Source organism: Neophocaena asiaeorientalis, unplaced genomic scaffold (genome assembly GCF_003031525.2).
Source record: "Neophocaena asiaeorientalis asiaeorientalis breed wild unplaced genomic scaffold, Neophocaena_asiaeorientalis_V1.1 scaffold280, whole genome shotgun sequence".
NCBI lineage: Eukaryota > Metazoa > Chordata > Mammalia > Artiodactyla > Phocoenidae > Neophocaena > Neophocaena asiaeorientalis.
In genome coordinates, this window is record NW_020185321.1 from 6,856,147 (window position 1) to 6,875,455 (window position 19,309).

A 19,309-nucleotide genomic window follows, 5' to 3' on the forward strand; every position below is an offset into this window, starting at 1 on the left:
AACTCCCATAAGGTTAACAGCTGATTTCTCAGCAGAAACTCTATAAGCCAGAAGGGAGTGGCAAGATATATTTAAAGTGATGAAAGGGAAGAACCTACAACCAAGATTACTCTACCCTGCAAGGATCTCATTCAGATTCAGCAGAGAAATTAAAAGCTTTACAAACAAAAACTAAGAGAATTCAGCACTACCAAACCAGCTCTACAACAAATGCTAAAGGAATTTCTCTAAGTGGGAAACACAAAGAGAAGAAAAGGACCTACAGAAACAAACCCAAAACAATTAAGAAAATGGTAATAGGTACATATCGATAATTATCTTAAATGTAAATGGATTAAATGCTCCAACCAAAAGACACAGACTTGCTGAATGGATACAAAAACAAGACCCATATATATGCTGTCTACAAGAGACTCACTTCAGACCTAGGAACACATACAGACTGAAAGTGAGGGGATGGAAAAAGATATTCCATGCAAATGGAAATCAAAAGAAAGCTGGAGTAGCAATACTCATATCAGATAAAATAGACTTTAAAATAAAGAATGTTACAAAAGACAAGAAAGGATGCTACATAATGATCAAGGGATCAATCCAAGAAGATATAACAATTATAAATATATATGCACCCAACATAGGAGCACCTCAATACATAAGGCAAATGCTAACAGCTATAAAAGAGGAAATCGACAGTAATACAATAATAGTGGGGGACTTTAACCCTCACTTACACCAATGGGCAGATCATCCAGACAGAAAATTAATAAGGAAACACAAACTTTAAATGACATAACAGACCAGATAGATTTAATTGATATTTATGGGACATTCTATCCGAAAACAGCAGATTACACTTTCTTCTCAAGTGCACACGGAACATTCTCCAGGATAAATCACACCTTGGGTCACAAATCAAGCCTTGGTAAACTTAAGAAAATTGAAATTGTATCAAGCATCTTTTCTGACCACAATGCTATGAGATTAGAAATAAATTACAGGGAAAAAAAAGTAAAAACACAAACACATGCACGCTACACGATACGCTACTAAATATCCAAGAGATCACTGAAGAAATCAAAGAGGAAATAAATACCTAGAGACAAATGACAATGAAAACATGACAATCCAAAACCTATGGGATGCAGCAAAAGCAGTTCTAAGAGGAAAGTTTATAGCAATACAATCCTACCTCAAGAAACAAGAAACACCTCAAATAAACAATCTAACCTTACACCTAAAGGAACTAGAGAAAGAAGAACAAACAAAACCCAAAGTTAGTCAAAGGAAAGAAATCATAAAGATCAGAGCAGAAATAAATGAAATAGAAACAAAACAATAGCAAAGATCAATAAAACTAAAAGCTGGTTCTTTGAGAAGATAAACAAAATTGATAAAATTTTAGCCAGACTTATTAAGAAAAAGAGGGAGAGGAGTCAAATCAACAAAATTAGAAATGAATAAGAGGAAGTTACAACGGACAGCACAGAAATACAAAGCATCATAAGAGACTACTACAAGCAACTCTATGCCAATAAAATGGACAACCTGGAAGAAATGGACAAATACTTAGAAAGGTATAATCTTCCAAGACCAGGAAGAAATAGAAAATATGAACAGACCAATCACAAGTAACGAAATTGAAACTGTGATTAAAAATCTTCCAACAAACAGAAGTCCAGGACCAGATGGCTTCATAGGTAAATTCTATAACACATTTAGAGAAGAGCTAACACCCATCCTTCTCAAACTCTTCCAGAAAACTGCAAAGGAAGCAACACTCCCAAACTCATTCTACGAGGCTACCATCACCCTGATACCAACACCAGACAAAGATACTACAAAAAAAGAACATTACAGACCAATATCACTGATGAATATAGATGCAAAAATCCTCAACAAAATACAAGCAAACAGAATTCAACAACACATTAAAAGGATCATACACTATGATCAATTGGGATTTATCCCAAGGATGCAGGTATTCTGCAATATACACAAATCAATCAATATGATACACCATATTAAAAAATTGAAGAATAAAAACCAAATGATCATCTCAGTAGATGCAGAAAAAGCTTTTCACAAAATTCAACACACATTTATGATAAAAACTCTCCAGAGGGACTTCACTGGTGGTGCAGTGCTTAAGAATCTGCCTGCCAATGAAAGGGACATGGGTCCGAGCCCCGGTCCGGGAAGATCCCACATACCATGGAGCAACTAAGCCCATGTGCCACAACTACTGAGCCTGAGTGCCACAACTACTGAAGCCTATGTGCTTAGAGCCCGTGCTCTGCAACAAGAGAAGCCACTGCAATGAGAAGCCCGTGCACCACAACAAAGAGTAGCCCCTGTTTGCCACAGCTAGAGAAAGCCCACACACAGCAATGAAGACCCAATGCAGCCATAAATAAATAAATAAATAACCAAATAATTTTATTTATTTATTTATTTAAAAAAAAGACTCTCCAGGGCTTCCCTGGTGGCGCAGTGGTTGAGAGTCCGCCTGCTGATGCAGGGGACACGGGTTCGTGCCCTGGTCCAGGAAGATCCCACATGCCACAGAGCGGCTAGGCCCGTGAGCCATGGAAAGATCAGCAACAAGACAAGGATGTCCACTCTCACCACTATTATTGAGCATAGTTTTGGAAGTCCTAGCCATAGCAATCAGAAAAGGAAATGAAATAAAAGGAATCCAAATCAGAAAAGAAGAAGTAAGACTGTCACTGTTTGCAGATGACATGATACTATACATAGAGAATCCTAAAGATGCCACCAGAAAACTACTAGAGGTAATCAATGAATTTGGTAAAGTTGCAGGATACAAAATTAATGCACAGAAATCTCCTGCATTCCTATACACTAACAATGAAAGATCAGAAGGAGAAATTAAGGAAACAATCCCATTCACTATCGCAAGAAAAAGAATAAAATACCTAGGAATAAACCTACCTAAGGAGATAAAATACCTGTACTCAGAAAACTATAAGACACTGATGAAAGAAATCAGAGATGATACAAACAAATGGAGAGATATACCATGTTCTTGGATTGGAAGAATATTGTGAAAATGACTATACTACCCAAAGCAATCTACAGATTCAATGCAATCCCTATCAAATTACCAATGGTATTTTTCACAGAACTACAACAAAAAAATCTTAAACTTTGTACAGTGACACAAAAGACCCCAAACAGTCAAAGCAATCTTGAGAAAAAAAATCTGAGCTGGAGGAATCAGGCTCCCCGACTTCAGACTATACTACAAAGCTACAATAATCAAGACAGTATGGTACTGGCACAAAAACAGAAATACAGATCAATGGAACAGGATAGAAAGCCCAGAGATAAACCCACGTACCTGTGGTCAACTAATCTATGACAAACGAGGCAGTGATATACAATGGAGAAAAGACAGTCTCTTCAATAAGTGGTGCTGGGAAAACTGGACAGCTACGTGTAAAAGAATGAAATTAGAACACTCCCTAACACCATACACACAAAGAAAACCTCAAAATGGATTAAAGACCTAAATGTAAGACTGGACACTATAAAACTCTTAGAGGAAAACATAGGAAGAACACTCTTTGATATAAATCACAGCAAGATCTTTTTTGACCCATCTCCAAGAATGGAAATAAAAACAAAAATAAACAAATGGGACCTAATGAAACTTAAAAGCTTTTGCACAGCAAAGGAAACTATAAACAAGATGAAAAGACAACCCTCAGAAAGGGAGAAAATATTTGCAAATGAATCAACGGATAAAGGATTAACCTCCAAATTATATAAACAGCTCGTGCAGCTCAATATCACAACAACAACCCAGTCAAAAAATGGGCAGAAGACCTAAATAGACATTTCTCCAAAGAAGACATACAGATGGCCAACAAACACATGAAAAAATGCTCAACATCACTAATTATTAGAGAAGAGCAAATCAAAACTACAATGAGGTATCACCTCACACCTGTTAGAATGGGCATCATCAGAAAATCTACAAACAATAAATGCTGGAGAGAGTGTGGAGAAAAGGCAACCCTCTTGCACTGTTGGTGGGAATGTAAATTGATACAGCCACTATGGAGAACATTGTGGAGGTTCCTTAAAAAACTAAAACTAGAATTACTGTATGACCCAGCAATTGCACAACTGGGGATATACCCAGAGAAAACCATAATTCAAAAACACACATGCACCCCAATATTTATTGCAGCACTATTACGATAGCCAGGACATGGAAACAACCAAGATGTCCATCAACAGAGGAATGGATAAAGAAGATGTGGTACATATATACACTGGAATATTACTCGGCCATACAAAGGAATGAAACTGGGTCATTTGTACAGATGTGGATGGACCTGGAGACTGTCATGCAGAGTGAAGTAAGTCAGAAAGAAAAAACCAACTATTGTATATTAACACATATATGTGGAATCTAGAAAAATGGTACAGATGAACCGGTTTGAAGGCAAAAATAGAGACACAGATGTAGAGAAAAAATGTATGGACACCAAGGGGAAAGGGTGGGGGGGAGATGAATTGGGAGATTGGGATTCACATATATACATTAATATGTATAAAATAGGTAACTCATAAGAGCCTGCTGTATAGAAAAATAAAATAAAATTCAAAAAAAGCCAAAAACCTGTATAGCACAGGGAACTCCACTTCGCTGTACAGTAGAAACTAAGACAACATTGTAAAACAACTATACTCTAATAAAAAAAAAAGTTATGCTACATATACACAATAGAATACTATTCAGCCATAAAAATGTATGAAATTCTGCCATTTGCAGCAACATGGATGGACCTAGGGAATATTATGCTTAGTGAAATGTCAGAGAGTGAAAGACAAATACTCTATGATATCACTTATATGTGGAATCTAAAAAAAAAAAGAGAAACTAGTGTATATGTAAAACAGAGACTGACTCACAGATAAAGCAAAAAAAAAAACTAGAGGGTACCAAAGGGGAGAGGAAAGAGGGAGGGGCAAATTAGGAGTATGGGATTAAGAGATACAAACTACTATGCATAAAATAGATAAGCAATAAGGATATATTGTATACACAGGGGATTATAGCCATTATCTTGTAATAAACTTTAATGGAGTATAATCTGTAAAAATACTGAAGCACTATGCTGTACACCTGAAACGAGTATGATACTGTGAATGAATTATACAAATAAATAACAAGGCATAATAAATAAAACAATAAATGAATCCTATTACGTGGATCAATTTAATGAAAAACAAACGAATACTAATCATTATGAAATAGATAATTTGAATAGCCCTATATAACTATTAAGGAAATTGAATTCATAATTTAAAATCTCTAGGCTCAGATAATTTTGGTAGAGAATTCTACCGAACTTTTTTTTTTCCCTTTCTTTTTAGCTTTCCAAAGGATCAGTTGAACTGCCAAACATTTAAAGAACCAACTCCAATTCTAGACAATCTCTTCGAGAAGCATAGGATCACTTATGGAGCCAGTAAGAACTTTATACCAAATGCCAGTATTCATTCTATGAAGCCAGTATTGACTTGACACCAAAACCAGACAGTCCAAAAAAGAAAACTACCAACAATATTTCTCATGAATATAGCTGCAAACTCCTTAGCAAAATACTAATAGAATTTAGCAGCATATAAAGAATTACTATTAACCATGACAAGTACGGTTCATTCAATACATGCAAGGCTGGTTCAGTATTTGAAAATCAATGTAATCTGCCATATTAACAGACTAGAAAATTACTTGATCATATCAATTGATGTAGAAAATGTATTTGACAAAATTCATAACCCATTCATGATTTAAAAAAAAAAAACTTTCTGAAGCTAGGAATGATTGGGTAGCTTCTTCAACTTGATAAAGAGTATATACAAGAAATCTACAGTTATCATCATATGTAATGGTGAATGACTGAATGCTTTACCCATAAGACTGGGAACAAGGCAAGGACGTTCACTCTCACCACTGCTACTTAACATAACTCCGTAAGTTCTACGCAGTGAAATAAGGCACAATAGGGACTTAAACATTTACAGCTCAGAAAGGAGTGCCTAAAACTGTCTCTTTTTGCAGATGATGTGATGATTTATGTAGAAAATCCCACAGAATCTAGTACAGATGAACTTCTAGAAATAAGTGATTTTAGCAATGTCATAAAATACTAGATCAACTTGCAAAATCAGTTGTATTTCTATTACTAGCAATGAACATGTGGAAACAAAAATACAATACCATTTACAACTGTGTCAAGAATTAAATACATAGGTGCAAATCAAACAAAACAAGTACAGAACTTATAAGCAGATAAGTACAAAACACTGATAAGAAATTTAAGATCTAAATAAATAGGTATTCCTTGTTAAGAGATTGGAAATTCAACATAGTCAAATGTCAGTTCTCCCCTAACTGACATACAGGTTTAATGCAATTCCTATCAAAATCTCAGCAAGGTTTTTAATACAATATTCTAAAATTTATGTGGAGAGACAAACAGCAGTAGCTAATACAATTCTGAAAAAGAAGAATAAAGTGGTAAGACTCCCTCTACCCAGTTTTAAGGCTAATTACATAGCTATAGTACTCTACTGTATGATATTGGCAGGGGTTGGGTATAAAGTCAATGCAACAGAACAGAGGATAAAGAAATAGCCCTACACAAGTATGGAAAATGGATTTTTGACAAAGATGTAACTCAGTACAATGGAAGATGGATAGTCTTTTCAACAAATGGTGCTGGAACAATTGAATATCCATAGGTAAGATAATCTACCTAAAAATTACACCATATACAAAATTTAGCTTACAATAGATAATAAATTGTAAAAGTATAAAACTTTTAGAAGATAAAACAGAAAATATTTCTGACATAATTGGTGGTGACACATTACACATGACACCAAAAGCATGATCATAAAAGAAATAAGGGGTAAATTAGACTTTATCAAAATATAAAACTTTTGCTCAGCTAAAACCTTGTTAAGCAGATGAAAAGACAGGCTACAGACTGGAAGAAAGTATTTGCATACCTAACCAGAAATCCAACAAATCCCAATAATCTAACAGAGAACTCACAAATAGAATATATAATGCGCCCAAAACTCAGCAGTTAAAAACAACAACAACAACATTATATTTAGAAAATGGGCAAAAGGCATGAAGAGATATTTCACCAAAGAGAATTTATGGATGGCAAATGAGTACATGAAATGATATTCGGTGTCACCAGCTATTAGCTAAAAGCAAAATTAAAACCGCAATGAGAAACCACCACATGCCTATTAGAAAATCCAAAATTGAAAATAGCAACAATACTATAAATTCTGGCAAGGATGTTGAGAAACGGATCTCTTGCATATTCCTGGTGGGAATGTAATATGGTACAGCTACTCTGGAAAAATAGTTTGGCAATTCTTTAAAAAATAAATGGCGGGGGTGGGGAGTAAATTAGGAGTTTGGGATTAACAAATACACACTATATGAAACAGATAAACAAGGACCTACTGTATAGCACAGGGAACTATATTCAGTATCTTGTACTAACCCATAGTGGAGAGGAATCTGAAATTCCTCACACAAACTGAATCACTTTGGTGTACACCTGAAACTAACACAGCACTGTAAATCAACTATACTTCATTTTAAAATACATATATATATATATATAATATTTATCCCAGAGAAATGAAAGAATTTGCCCACATAGCATTGTGTGCCTGATTGTTCATAGCAGCGTTATCTGTAGTAGCCTAAAATGGAAACAACAAAAATGGTTCTCCATACCATGTAATACTACTTAGCATTAAAAAGGAATAAATTATTGATACATGTAACAATTTAGATAGATCTCAAGAACATTATGTTTAGTTCTGGAAGCCAATCTCAACGGGTCATGTACTACACAACTCCATTTATATAACATCCTTGAAATGATGAAATTATAGAGACGTGAAACAGATTAATGGTTTCCAGGGATTAGGAATGGTGGGGTGGGGTGCAGGTGTGATTTATAAAGGGGTACAGAAACATCTTTGTGGGGGTGGAATAGTTCTGTATGTTGATTGCAGTGGTGATTACATGAATCTATGCACATGATGAAATGACATAACTATATAAACACATTGTACCAATGTCTAATTCTGGGCTTTGATACTGTACTGTAATTATGTAAGATGTAACCATTGGTTAAAAACTGCGTGAAGTATAATCAGGACTATCTCTGCACGATCTTGCAACTCCCTGTGTATCTATAATTATTTCAAAGTTTAAAAGTTAAAAAAAAAAACTTTCAATAAATGGGCTGAAAAGCAGAATGCACACAGCTGAATTGTGAACTAGGAAGCCAGGGATTAAATTGCTATACAGCCCAGAAGAAACCAAAGGTAACAAAGAGATGCAATGTATGGAACAAAACGACATAAAAGATAGAAACTGATTTTCCTCCAACCATTTAATGTAAGTCCCAGAAGACAATAGAGCTAATTGAGGAGAGATAGTAGTAATCAATGAAAATTACCTCAAAATAAAGAAGGATGTAAGTCCTTAATTTGAGAGAGGCCTACCAAGTTAATAAAATTCTATTTAATAATTATTCTGACATATTTTTCATTTTAACATCTATGAAACTGAAATGCATCTTTATATCAGAGACATGTCATAGTTTAATTCAATGTTTTCTTTCCTTTTCAATGGTACATAAAATAACTGTGGTCCTAAACGTGACATCTACGAAAAAATTAAGTAAAAAATAATTACCAGGCTTCCCTGGTGGCGCAGTGGTTGAGAATCCGCCTGCCAGTGCAAGGGACACAGGTTCGTGTCCCGGTCCGGGAGGATCCCACATGCCGCGGAGCAGCTGGGCCCGTGAGCCATGGCTGCTGAGCCTGCCCGTCCGGAGCCTGTGATCCGCAATGGGAGAGGCCACAACAGTGAGAGGCCCGCGTACCGAGAAAAAAAAAAAAATTCCTACATCTAGGCATATTTTAGCAAAATTTCCAAAGAGAAATAAAAAGATAAAATACTGAAAGCTTCAAGAAAGAGTTTTAAAGTTTACTTTCATAGGAATAAGAAATCAGTTTGGGACAGAAATCTGTTTGCAGCTGAACTTGGTCCTCTCCCTCTCAGACTGCAGTCAAGGTGTCAGCTGGGGCAGCAGTCATCTCAAGGCTCAAATGGGGAAGGATCTGCTTCAAAACTCACTCATATAGTTGCTGACAGAATTCGGAGTGTGAGCCTTGGTTCCTCACTGGCTGTTGGCCAGAGATCATCCTTAGATCACAGCGTGGAAACTTGCTTCATCAGAGAAAGCAAGAAGAACCAGAGTGTTGTGAGCAAGACAAAGTTACAGACTTTTATAACCTAATCTCAACAGTGAGCTCCCATCACTTTTGCCGTATTTTATTCATTAGAAGCAAGTCACTAAATCTAACCCACACTAAAGCAAAGGATGTGAATACCTGGAAGAGGGATCAGTGGGAGCCATTTTAGAGCATCCTATCTATCGTATCTTATTACTTGCTACTCCGTCTCCCATCCCCCCCAGACAATTTTCTCATTTCTGAGCCAGAGAATACTGTTACAGGTTAATCTAGAGTCACACATATATCACCTGAAATCAGTACATGCTCTTCAGATACAAAATGGACCCTACTATAGGTTTTCACCTCTCAGGAATTCCCAGCATGGATCTGTAAGCAGGCTCTAAATCATTTCCTTGCCCACCCCTAAAGGCCTCACAAAGCCTGGGATTTCACCACATTCTTTTTTTGTTTTGTTTTGTTTTAGAGTTCAGCTTTTTATTGAACGTGTAACAAAAGAGGTTTAGTCAAAGAGATCAAAGCCCATGTCAACATCAGACTCCTCAAATTCTTTCTTTGCTTCCACTTTCTCCTCCTCAGCTGGGGCAGAAGTGGTGGAGGGGGGAGGACCTCCTGCTCGTGCAGGATCAGCTGCTGGGGCAGGTCCCTGAGCCCTTATATTGCAGATGAGGCTCCCAATGCCAGAGCCTTTGCAAACAAGCCTGGCCAGAAAGGTTCAACATTTACACTGACTGCTATAATTAGGGCATTGATCTTATCCTCCATGACCGTAACCTCATCGTTGTGCAGGATGAAGGCCCAGTAGATGCAGGTGAGCTCTGAGATGGAGGCCATGGTGTGGGCGAATGCTAAGCAGGGAATGGTGGGCGCAGTGCTAGCCTCAGGTTGAAGTGAGGGCCTAAGCCTAAAGCGGCCTGCAGCTTCCTCAGAAGGACTGAGCACCTTAGTAGCAGCTGAGGCCAATCAACACTAAATCCTATTTTATCTACAGACATGGGTCTATGGAAAAGTTCAGAACTTTCCCATGTGCAAATGAAATCATCCTTTATCATCAAATTGCAGAACTGACAAGAGATGGTCAAGTATCTCTCTGAAGGGACTTTGTTTTTGCTTCACCTCTGGTCTAGACAGAAGACTGAGTACCTAGGAGATGCTGATTTCTTCAGTACACATTTGAACAGTGGTTTGAGAAAATGGGGGCACAGAGGAGGGACCTGGAGTGCATTCCTCCAAAAATAGAAGGAACTGGGGAAGTTTCAGAATAAAAAATTAAAGTCTTCACATAACCTAAAAAATGACAGAATTTAACACTGAAAACCAACTTACATGACCCATGAGTTTAGAATTGCAAGAATTAGACAGTCTTCCTTGGAATTCATCTACTCAAGAATCCTAGAATCCAGGGAAGTCTTATCTGGGAGGAGGGAAAAAATAAGGCAATGAGACCAGATTTGCCACGGAGTTCACAAAATGTCAAGGTTTTTCTCCTCCATTTTTTTCTTCCAAACCACCCTCCCCCCATATATACATTGGGAAGATAAGGTGGAGTCTAGGGACCTCTATGCTTTCTGCAAATCCCAGGGAACCCTGATGTAAACAGATGGACTCCTAGCAGATGTTCTCCTGCATTAAAACAGAAGTGTGGGCACTTCAACAGGATTTCAACCAGTACTGCATTCTGGGATGCTGAGCTACACTTGTGACTAGACTGTTCAAACTTGCTCTTCCAGGCCAGAGGAGGGGCCATATCATCCATATAGAACCTCCTTTAAGGTTTCTGGAGCCTGGTTGATCTTCCACATCTGAAGTGAGAAAACTGCACAGATCATGCATTCTTCTAAGCCTACATTACAACTCTCAGATTCTCATGGCTCATCACTCTCATTTAGTATCCAGACTGGGAAGGATGAAATCATGCCCACTGTATCCAGCCAAAAATGAATAAATTTTTGTCTTTTTTTCTCTTTTAGTCCTAATCATCAGACCCTGCTATGAGATTAAGAACCATCAATTAGCAGGCTTTGTTGAAGGGCCAGGTGTCCATGAGCCACACACATTAATCTACACTAGGGAGACATCGAGTCTAGTATTAAATGGCCCCATCCTTCTTCCCCTTGATTATTTAAATTGAAGTATAATACACATAAAGTATGTAAAAGACACTGATCTTAAGTATACAGCTTGATTATTTTACGTGTATAGGAGGGTGACTACCACCCAGATTGAGATACAGGGTTTTTCTAACATACAAGTTTCAGTCATGCCCCTTCCCGGTCTATACCACCTGGGTGACCAATATTCTGACTTCTATCACAATTGGTTAGTTTTACCTACTTTTGAACTTCACATAAATGAAATCAAACAGTACATACTCTTGTGACTGACTTCTTTCACTCAGCATGATACCTTTAAGACTCATCTATGTAAATGTACCAGTACTTTCTTTTTTCATATTGTTTTGTAGTTCAATTTTCTTATGCATCCTGCTAGGGCATTTTGGTTGGTAACATTTTTGGGTTAAAATAAACAAAGCTGCTATTAACATCCTTACCCATATAATTTTGTGGATAAATGTAATCATTTCTCTTGAATATATACTTAGAAGTGGCATTGGGACTTCCCTCGTGGTGCAGTAGTTAAGAATCCGCCTGCCAATGCAGGGGACACGGGTTCGATCCCTGGCCTGGGAAGATCCCACATGCTGCGGAGCAACTAAGCCCATGTGCCACAACTACTGAAGCCCATGTGTCTAGAGCCTATGCTCTGCAACAAGAGAAGTCACCACAATGAGAAGCCCACACACCACAACGAAGAATAGCCTCCACTCGCCACAACTAGAGGAAGCCAGCGCACAGCAATGAAGACCCAATGCAGCCAAAAATAAATAAATATATAAATTATATAAAAAAAGAAGTGGCATTAAGGGTCATAGGATAGTATATCTTTTTCTTGATTTCGTAGAAAAGTTAAAGATACTCTTATAAGAGCTAGTGTATTTATGCTGAATGACTTTTCTTTACCCCTTCGTGTTCCAAATACATATCTGAACAAATCTATGTTTCCTAAGTATAACTATGTTGGATTACTGGGTAGAAAAGTATGGCTAGAAGTTCCTGAGTAATGAATGTGTTGATTAAGTCTCATTGCTGTTTTTCTTCATATCTTCCTGATCTTCTAGCCATAATGTTCTTCAAAAGCTGCTGAAACATCTTATACTAATAATTTCACTTTGCATCTAACATCAGTGTAATACAAAATGTAAAAGACATGTAGCTTGCTGCATGAATCCATTCATTTCCAGAGAGTCCATGAATTCAAAATAATTTTCAGCTTGCTGGAATGTCTTCCATCTGTACCTTCAGAGGTATATCATCTTAATTTAGTCTAGAGGCCTTTATCACCCCCTACTTTAGATTTATTCCTACAAGGATTACATTTTTCTTGCTCAATTATAAAGATCTGAAGGATAGCAACTACACTTTTAATGCTAATCTTCAAACACTAGCCCAGGGCCTGCCATATTGTTAGCAATTACTAAATACCTGATAGTCATTCAGAAATATAACTTCTAGGAAACTGTCATTGGGAAAGAGTTATAAAATGCCCAGTGATACATGCACAAGGATGTATATCAAAGAATGATGTACAATAAGCACAAGTTAGAAACGTAAATACCTAATAAAAGATTAAATAATTATCACCAGTAAGGTGATATATTATGCCATCAATAGTGATGGCATATTCCACAGATCTGTTAATTCATCATATTCCTGATGAAGTACTGAGATGGAAGGCATTAAAAAATGCATGACATTGAGAGGTGATACTCAATCATAATTTTTTTTAATGGGCTTTGTCAGACTTCTCAGATGTGAATCTCAGCTATCACAATAACTAACCATGTGCCCTTGGACAATTTAGTTTCGGGGGCCAATTTCATCATCTTACTTTAAAATGGAGATAATAATTTAGGGCTAAGTAAAATACAATGAACAGGTTTTAAACACACACAATTGAAGATGCAGAGGGAGAAAAGGGGCAGAAGAATATTTGAAAAAATATTAGCTGAAAAATGTCCCAAACTAAATCCATCAGGCCATAGTTCAAAAAAGCTGTCAAAAGGCCAAGAAGAATAAATACAAAGAAAACTCTGTTGAAAAACCGAAGAGAAAGGAAATTATAAAAAGTAGTGAATGGGGCTTCCCTGGTGGTGCAGCGGCTAAGAATCCACCTGCCAATGCAGGGGACACGGGTTCAAGCCCTGATCCGGGAAGATCCCACATGCCGTGAAGCAACTAAGCTCCTGTGCCACAACTACTGAGCCTGTACTTTAGAGCCCGTGAGCCACAACTACTGAAGCCCGCGCACCTAGAGCCCATGCTCCGCCCGCACACCGCAACGAAGAGTAGCCCCCACCCACTGCAACTACAGAAAGCCGGCACGCAGCAACGAAGACCCAACGCAGCCAAAAATAAAATAAGTTAAAAAAAACAGTAGTAAGGAATCACTAGGCCGCTGCCATGGACTCAGCAGCCTCTCCCTCGAGCCCCCTCGCTTCCCGATGCTCGGTCCTCCGCGCCCGCTTTCTCCAGCCGCGGCCTTCCGTAGGCCGTTTCCACAGAGGAAAAGAAATTGTATCGTATGTCTGCTATCCAGAACCTCCACTCTTTCGACCCTTTGCTGATGCAAGTAAGGGAGATGATCTGCTTCCTGCCGGCACTGAGGATTATATTGATAAAAGAATTCAACGGAGAACCGACAGGAAGACCCTTACTACAGTCCAAGGGATCGCTGATTACGATAAAAAGAAACTAGTGAAGGCATTTAGGAAGCAATTTGCCTGAAATGGTACTGTAATTGAGCTTCCAGCATACAGAGAAGTAATTCAGCTACAGGGTGAAAAGTGCAAGAACATATGCCAGTTCCTCGTAGAGATTGGACTGGCTACGGACGACCAGTTCATGGGTTTTAAGTGCGTTTGGCTCACTGAAGCTTAAGTGAGGATTTCCTTGCAATGTGTAGAATTTCCCTTCTGGCCCTTGTCACAAGTTTAAAAACCTCACAGCTTGTATAATGTAACCATCTGGGGTCTGCTTTTAACTTGGACTAGTGTAACTCCTAGAAGTAACAGTAAGACTGAGAACTGACTTCTCCAAATCAACAAAACTAAAGCCATAACAATTAAGTAATCTGGGACTTCCCTGGCAGTCCAGTGGTTAAGACTGTGCTTCCACTGCAGGGGGCACAGGTTCGATCCCTGGGTAGGGGAAATAAGATTCCACATGCCATGGGGTGTGGACCAAGAAAAACAAAACAAACCAAAACCAAAAAAGAAAATTAAGTGATGTCTTCAACATGCTCTATAAATGTCAAACCAGAATTCTATACTACATAAAAACAGCCTTCAAAGAAGTGGACTGGGCACTTATTCTTGAAATAGGTTTGCCTTATCTCACTTATAATTGCACAAAACTGAATGTGTTGTTCATCATATTATCCCACTCAACACTGATTTTGAAGATGGAACTTACTGTACAGAAAAAGTGAATCAATGAGCTAAAATCCATGGATTCACTAGGTTTAGGTATACATCTCCTCAATTAACTGATATTATACAATGGTGGAAAGAACTACTAAAGAGTCAATTATGTTGTCAGCTAAGAGGAATACCATGTGATGTTGGGGCACTATCCTGTAAAATGTATTTACTTGAACCAGAGATCAGTACATGGTACTATTTCTCCAATAAACTTTTATACATGGATAGATTCAGGTAGCAAGGGTAGAAGGAAGTCAGACTAGATATTCTGTGGCTCACCACAAATTTTGGTTCCCATCAATATTGGGTTATGCTAATTTAGAGATCTTACTGTTATTTCGATAAAATTGAAATTCTCACTTTCCATTCCTAGCCAAAAAGAATCACAATATACAAGATAAAGACCTTTTGTACTTTTTGATACAAGCAGATGCTATCATTCGTGGAAGATGTGCCAGATAGCTGAAACTGTCACCATCCTGTGCCAGCAATAATGAGGCAGCTCCATGACACAGTCTATGGAAATCTGCTAAGGCTGTGAGCTTTGAGCAGAATCCTGACTGCCAATCTGTCCCAGGAATAACCTGCCTATGTCTTCCTCCCAGCTGGTGGACAACTTCAAATGCTATGTGTACATGGAGCCTGTCTACTACCCTGACCTTGCAGTAACTAGGAACTTGATTTAAGTGTGAAATAGAGACTCATAAAATAAACCCCCAAATATCCAGGATACAATAATTACACACACACACACACACACACACACACACACACACACACACACATATCAAGAACTAGGGAAAATCTCAAAGTGGATGACAAAACATAATCAACAGATATCAACAGGAAGTTAACACAGATATTGGAATTATCTGACATGGATTTTAAACTATGAAAACTCATCCAAGATGAATAGTCTGATAACTATTAATTAAATCCATAATTTACCAACTTCAGAAGAAGAAATCTCCAGGCCTGTATTAGGGTTCTTCAGAGAACCAGTACCAATATGATATCAAAGGAGATTTGTTTTAAGGAATTGGCTTATATGATTATGGAGGCTGAGAAATCCCACGATCTGCCATCTGCAAAATGGAGACCCAGAAAAGCCAGTGGTGTAATTCAGTCAACAGTCCAAAGGCCTGAGAATGAGAGGAGCCAATGATGTAAATAAATCCCAGTCTGAGGGCAGAAGATGAGGTGAGATGTCTCAGCTCAGAAAATAGGGGAGGGGAGAATTCTTCTTTCCTCTGCATTTTTGTTCTATTCAGGCCCTCAACGGATTGAATAATGCCCACCCACATAGAAGAGGGCAAACTCACTTTACCAAACTCACTGATTCAGATGCTGATCTCATTCGGAAACATCCTAACAGACACACCCAGAAATAATGTTTAGCTAGGTATCTGGGCAGCCTCTGATCCAGCCAAGCTGACACATAAATTTAACTATTACAAATGCACACTGTCAAATTGGCACTCATACTGCTCTCCTTAAACCATACTTAATCTCCAAATAAAAACAATAACAAGGTCATAATTTCACCTAACATGATACAGCTATTCTGGGTACAACCGAAAACTCAGTAAATTTTTCCCAGAAGAGGATGCAAAGTCCTTGGGTGATCTTTACACTTCTTCTAGGTACCCTGTAATTTAAATATGATGATGTAAAATTAACATTAAATACTATGATATAAAGTCAATACTTGAATACTATGATGTAAAGTTACAAGGTATGGGATTAAGAAAGAAAAGAATATAAGCATAAACACACAGGTTCATGACAAAACAAGGAGGAATACTCATGACAATTACAGTCCTCATTTCTGTAACTAGTCACATGATCATGCTTCTTTACCTGGTGGAGTGACACAAATTTTCATTCCTGCAGGGTCTGGATCATTGGTAGTCCTGCCTGGATTGGGTTGTTGTTTTCCACTGACCTTAGTCACAGGGCCATGGTGATAAGAGATGCCCTAAGTGATCTCTTGTATTCCAGATGTATTCTTCCTTACCTCCATCGTGGGATAGTAGTCCAATTTCCCCTCAGGAGTCAGGATCGATCATCCTGGCCAACACCGTAACTCTCCTTTGCCCGTTGATTCAGAGGTATGAGACCAAGGTGGCCAGGTGGCAGTCTGAACTTCCAGTTCACTGGAATCATTATTGTGCCACCTGCTGGAAGCAGTCTTCCTCCTGGAACTAAAACCTCTAACCCAGAAGGGCATAAAGTCATGGGAATGGGAAGCAAAAATTTTGATAGTGGATCACTAGGGGTAATAGTTTTACCACTACCATTTCCACCTGTAAAGGAAAACCCACAGTTCTTCCCTGTGTTTCTTCCCTTGGGCGTCTTCTTTACTATTCACACAGAACACTTCACTTCTGACACTTCTGGTCACCAAACGTCGGGGGTGGGGCCGCGGTGCATGGCGGGGTGGGGGGGTCAGCTGGGTGTCCTACAATTTAGTGTCAGACACACAGGTTAAGGGCTCAGTCCCACAAGGCTGCTCACCACTTCAGATGCCAACTGCAAGTAGTAGGTCCCCATGTTACAACTTCTGTCTGATTTGGCTACAAATTCAAGGTTCCCACGACCCCCTCCTCAGGTTCAAGTAATTTGCTAGAGCAGCTCATGGAACTCAAGAAAACACTTACATTTACCAGTTTACTGAAGGATGTGATAAAAGGATACAGATGAACGGCCAGATGAAGAGAAACACAGGGTAAGGTATGGGAGGTCCCAAGCACAGGAGCTCTGTCCTTGTGGAATTTGGGCGTCACCCTCCCAGTGTGGATGTGGCCACCAACCTGGAAGTTCTTTGAACCCTGTATTTTGGGGATTTTTATGGAGGTTTCATCATGGAGGCATGATGGATCATTAACCCCATTTCCAGCTCTTCTCCCTTCTCAAGAGAAAGGTGAGCAGGGTTGAAAATTCCAACGTTCTAATCATGCCTCCTTAGTCTTTCTGGAGACCAGCCCTCATCCAAGGATCATCAAGGAGCCCACCCAGAGTTGCCTCATTAGAACAGAAGATACTCCTATCACCTAGGAAATTACAAGGGTTTCAACAGTCCTTTGTCAGGAGCCAGGTCAAGGACAAAATATTAGAGTAAGAGATGCCCCTAGTGTTCTTATCACTTAGGAAATTACCAGAGTTTTAGGAGCTCTGGGCCAGGAACTAGAGTCAGAGACCAACATATATACAGTTGACCCTTGAATGGGTTTGAACTGTGAGGGTCCACTTATACATGGATTTTTTTCAATAAATACCACAGTACTACACAATCCAAGGTTGGTTGAATCCACGGATGCAGAAACAAATACAGAGGGCCGACTATAAAGCAGTATGAAGATTTCTGACGGCACGGGGTATCGGCACCCCTAAACCCTGGGCTGTTCAAAGGGCAACTGAATTTTGTTATCTCACACTATTCCCCGACTCCTGTATCCATGAATCCTGGCTACTAGAGAAACCATCACATATTGGATTCTGATTCAGAGCATATACAGCCTTCTGGAGAACCCAGACTCAGCCTGCAAGGTACTGCCACTAGCTGGATCTATAACTGAGTCTTCAAAAGGCCATGCCACCATTCTATCAAGCGAGCTGCTTCAGGATGGTGGAGAACACGTTAAGACCAGTGAATTGCATGAGCATGGACCCATTGCTGCAGTTATTTTACTGTGAAAGGAGTTCCTTGATCAGAGGTGATGCTGTGTGGAATACCGTGACAGTGGATAAGGCACTGTATGTATATAAGTCCAGGGATGGCAGTTTTGGCAGAAGCACTGCGTGCAGGGATGGCAAATCTGTATCCAGAGTAAGTCTCTATTCTAGTAAGGACAAAGCGCTGCCCCTTCCACAATGTAAGTGATACAATGTACTCAACCTGCCACCAGGTAGCTGGTTGAACACCTCTCAGGGAATGCTGCTATATTAGGCATTCAGTGCTTGTCTCTACTGGCAGAATGAGCACCCAGCAGTGGCCACACTCAGGTGGGCCCTGGTGGGTGGAAGTCCATGTTTCTGAGCCCATGCATAATGTCCATCCCTGCCACCACTATGTTCCTAAGCCCACTGGATGATAATGGGGGTAGCTGGGAAAAGAAACTGTTATCCACAGAACAGGCCATCCTATCCACTTGATTATTAAAGTCCTCTCTGCTGACGTCACCCTTTAGTAGGTATTTATACAGGGCACAAATACCTTCAAATGTTTTGCCCAGAGAGGTCTATCCACACATCTCTTTCCCACATTTCACTGTCACCAAATTTCCAATCATGTTCCTTCCACCGTTATTCCACATCCTTAGTATCCATTCCCATGCTTGTTCCCTAGATTTGCCTGTAAAAATTAGAAAACTCAAGTAATTCTTTTTGACTGTAGCACACCTCCTCCTGGGTCACACTTTGTACTTC

At 39.0% G+C, this 19,309-nt stretch overlaps 2 pseudogenes; one reads left to right on the forward strand and one right to left on the reverse strand.

Annotated features, from left to right (window-relative positions):
* Window positions 1-9,112: 9,112 nt before the first annotated feature.
* On the reverse strand, window positions 9,113-10,194 carry LOC112392315 (60S acidic ribosomal protein P1 pseudogene; annotated as a pseudogene).
* Window positions 10,195-13,862: 3,668 nt separating this feature from the next.
* On the forward strand, window positions 13,863-14,339 carry LOC112392399 (eukaryotic translation initiation factor 1 pseudogene; annotated as a pseudogene).
* Window positions 14,340-19,309: the final 4,970 nt, after the last annotated feature.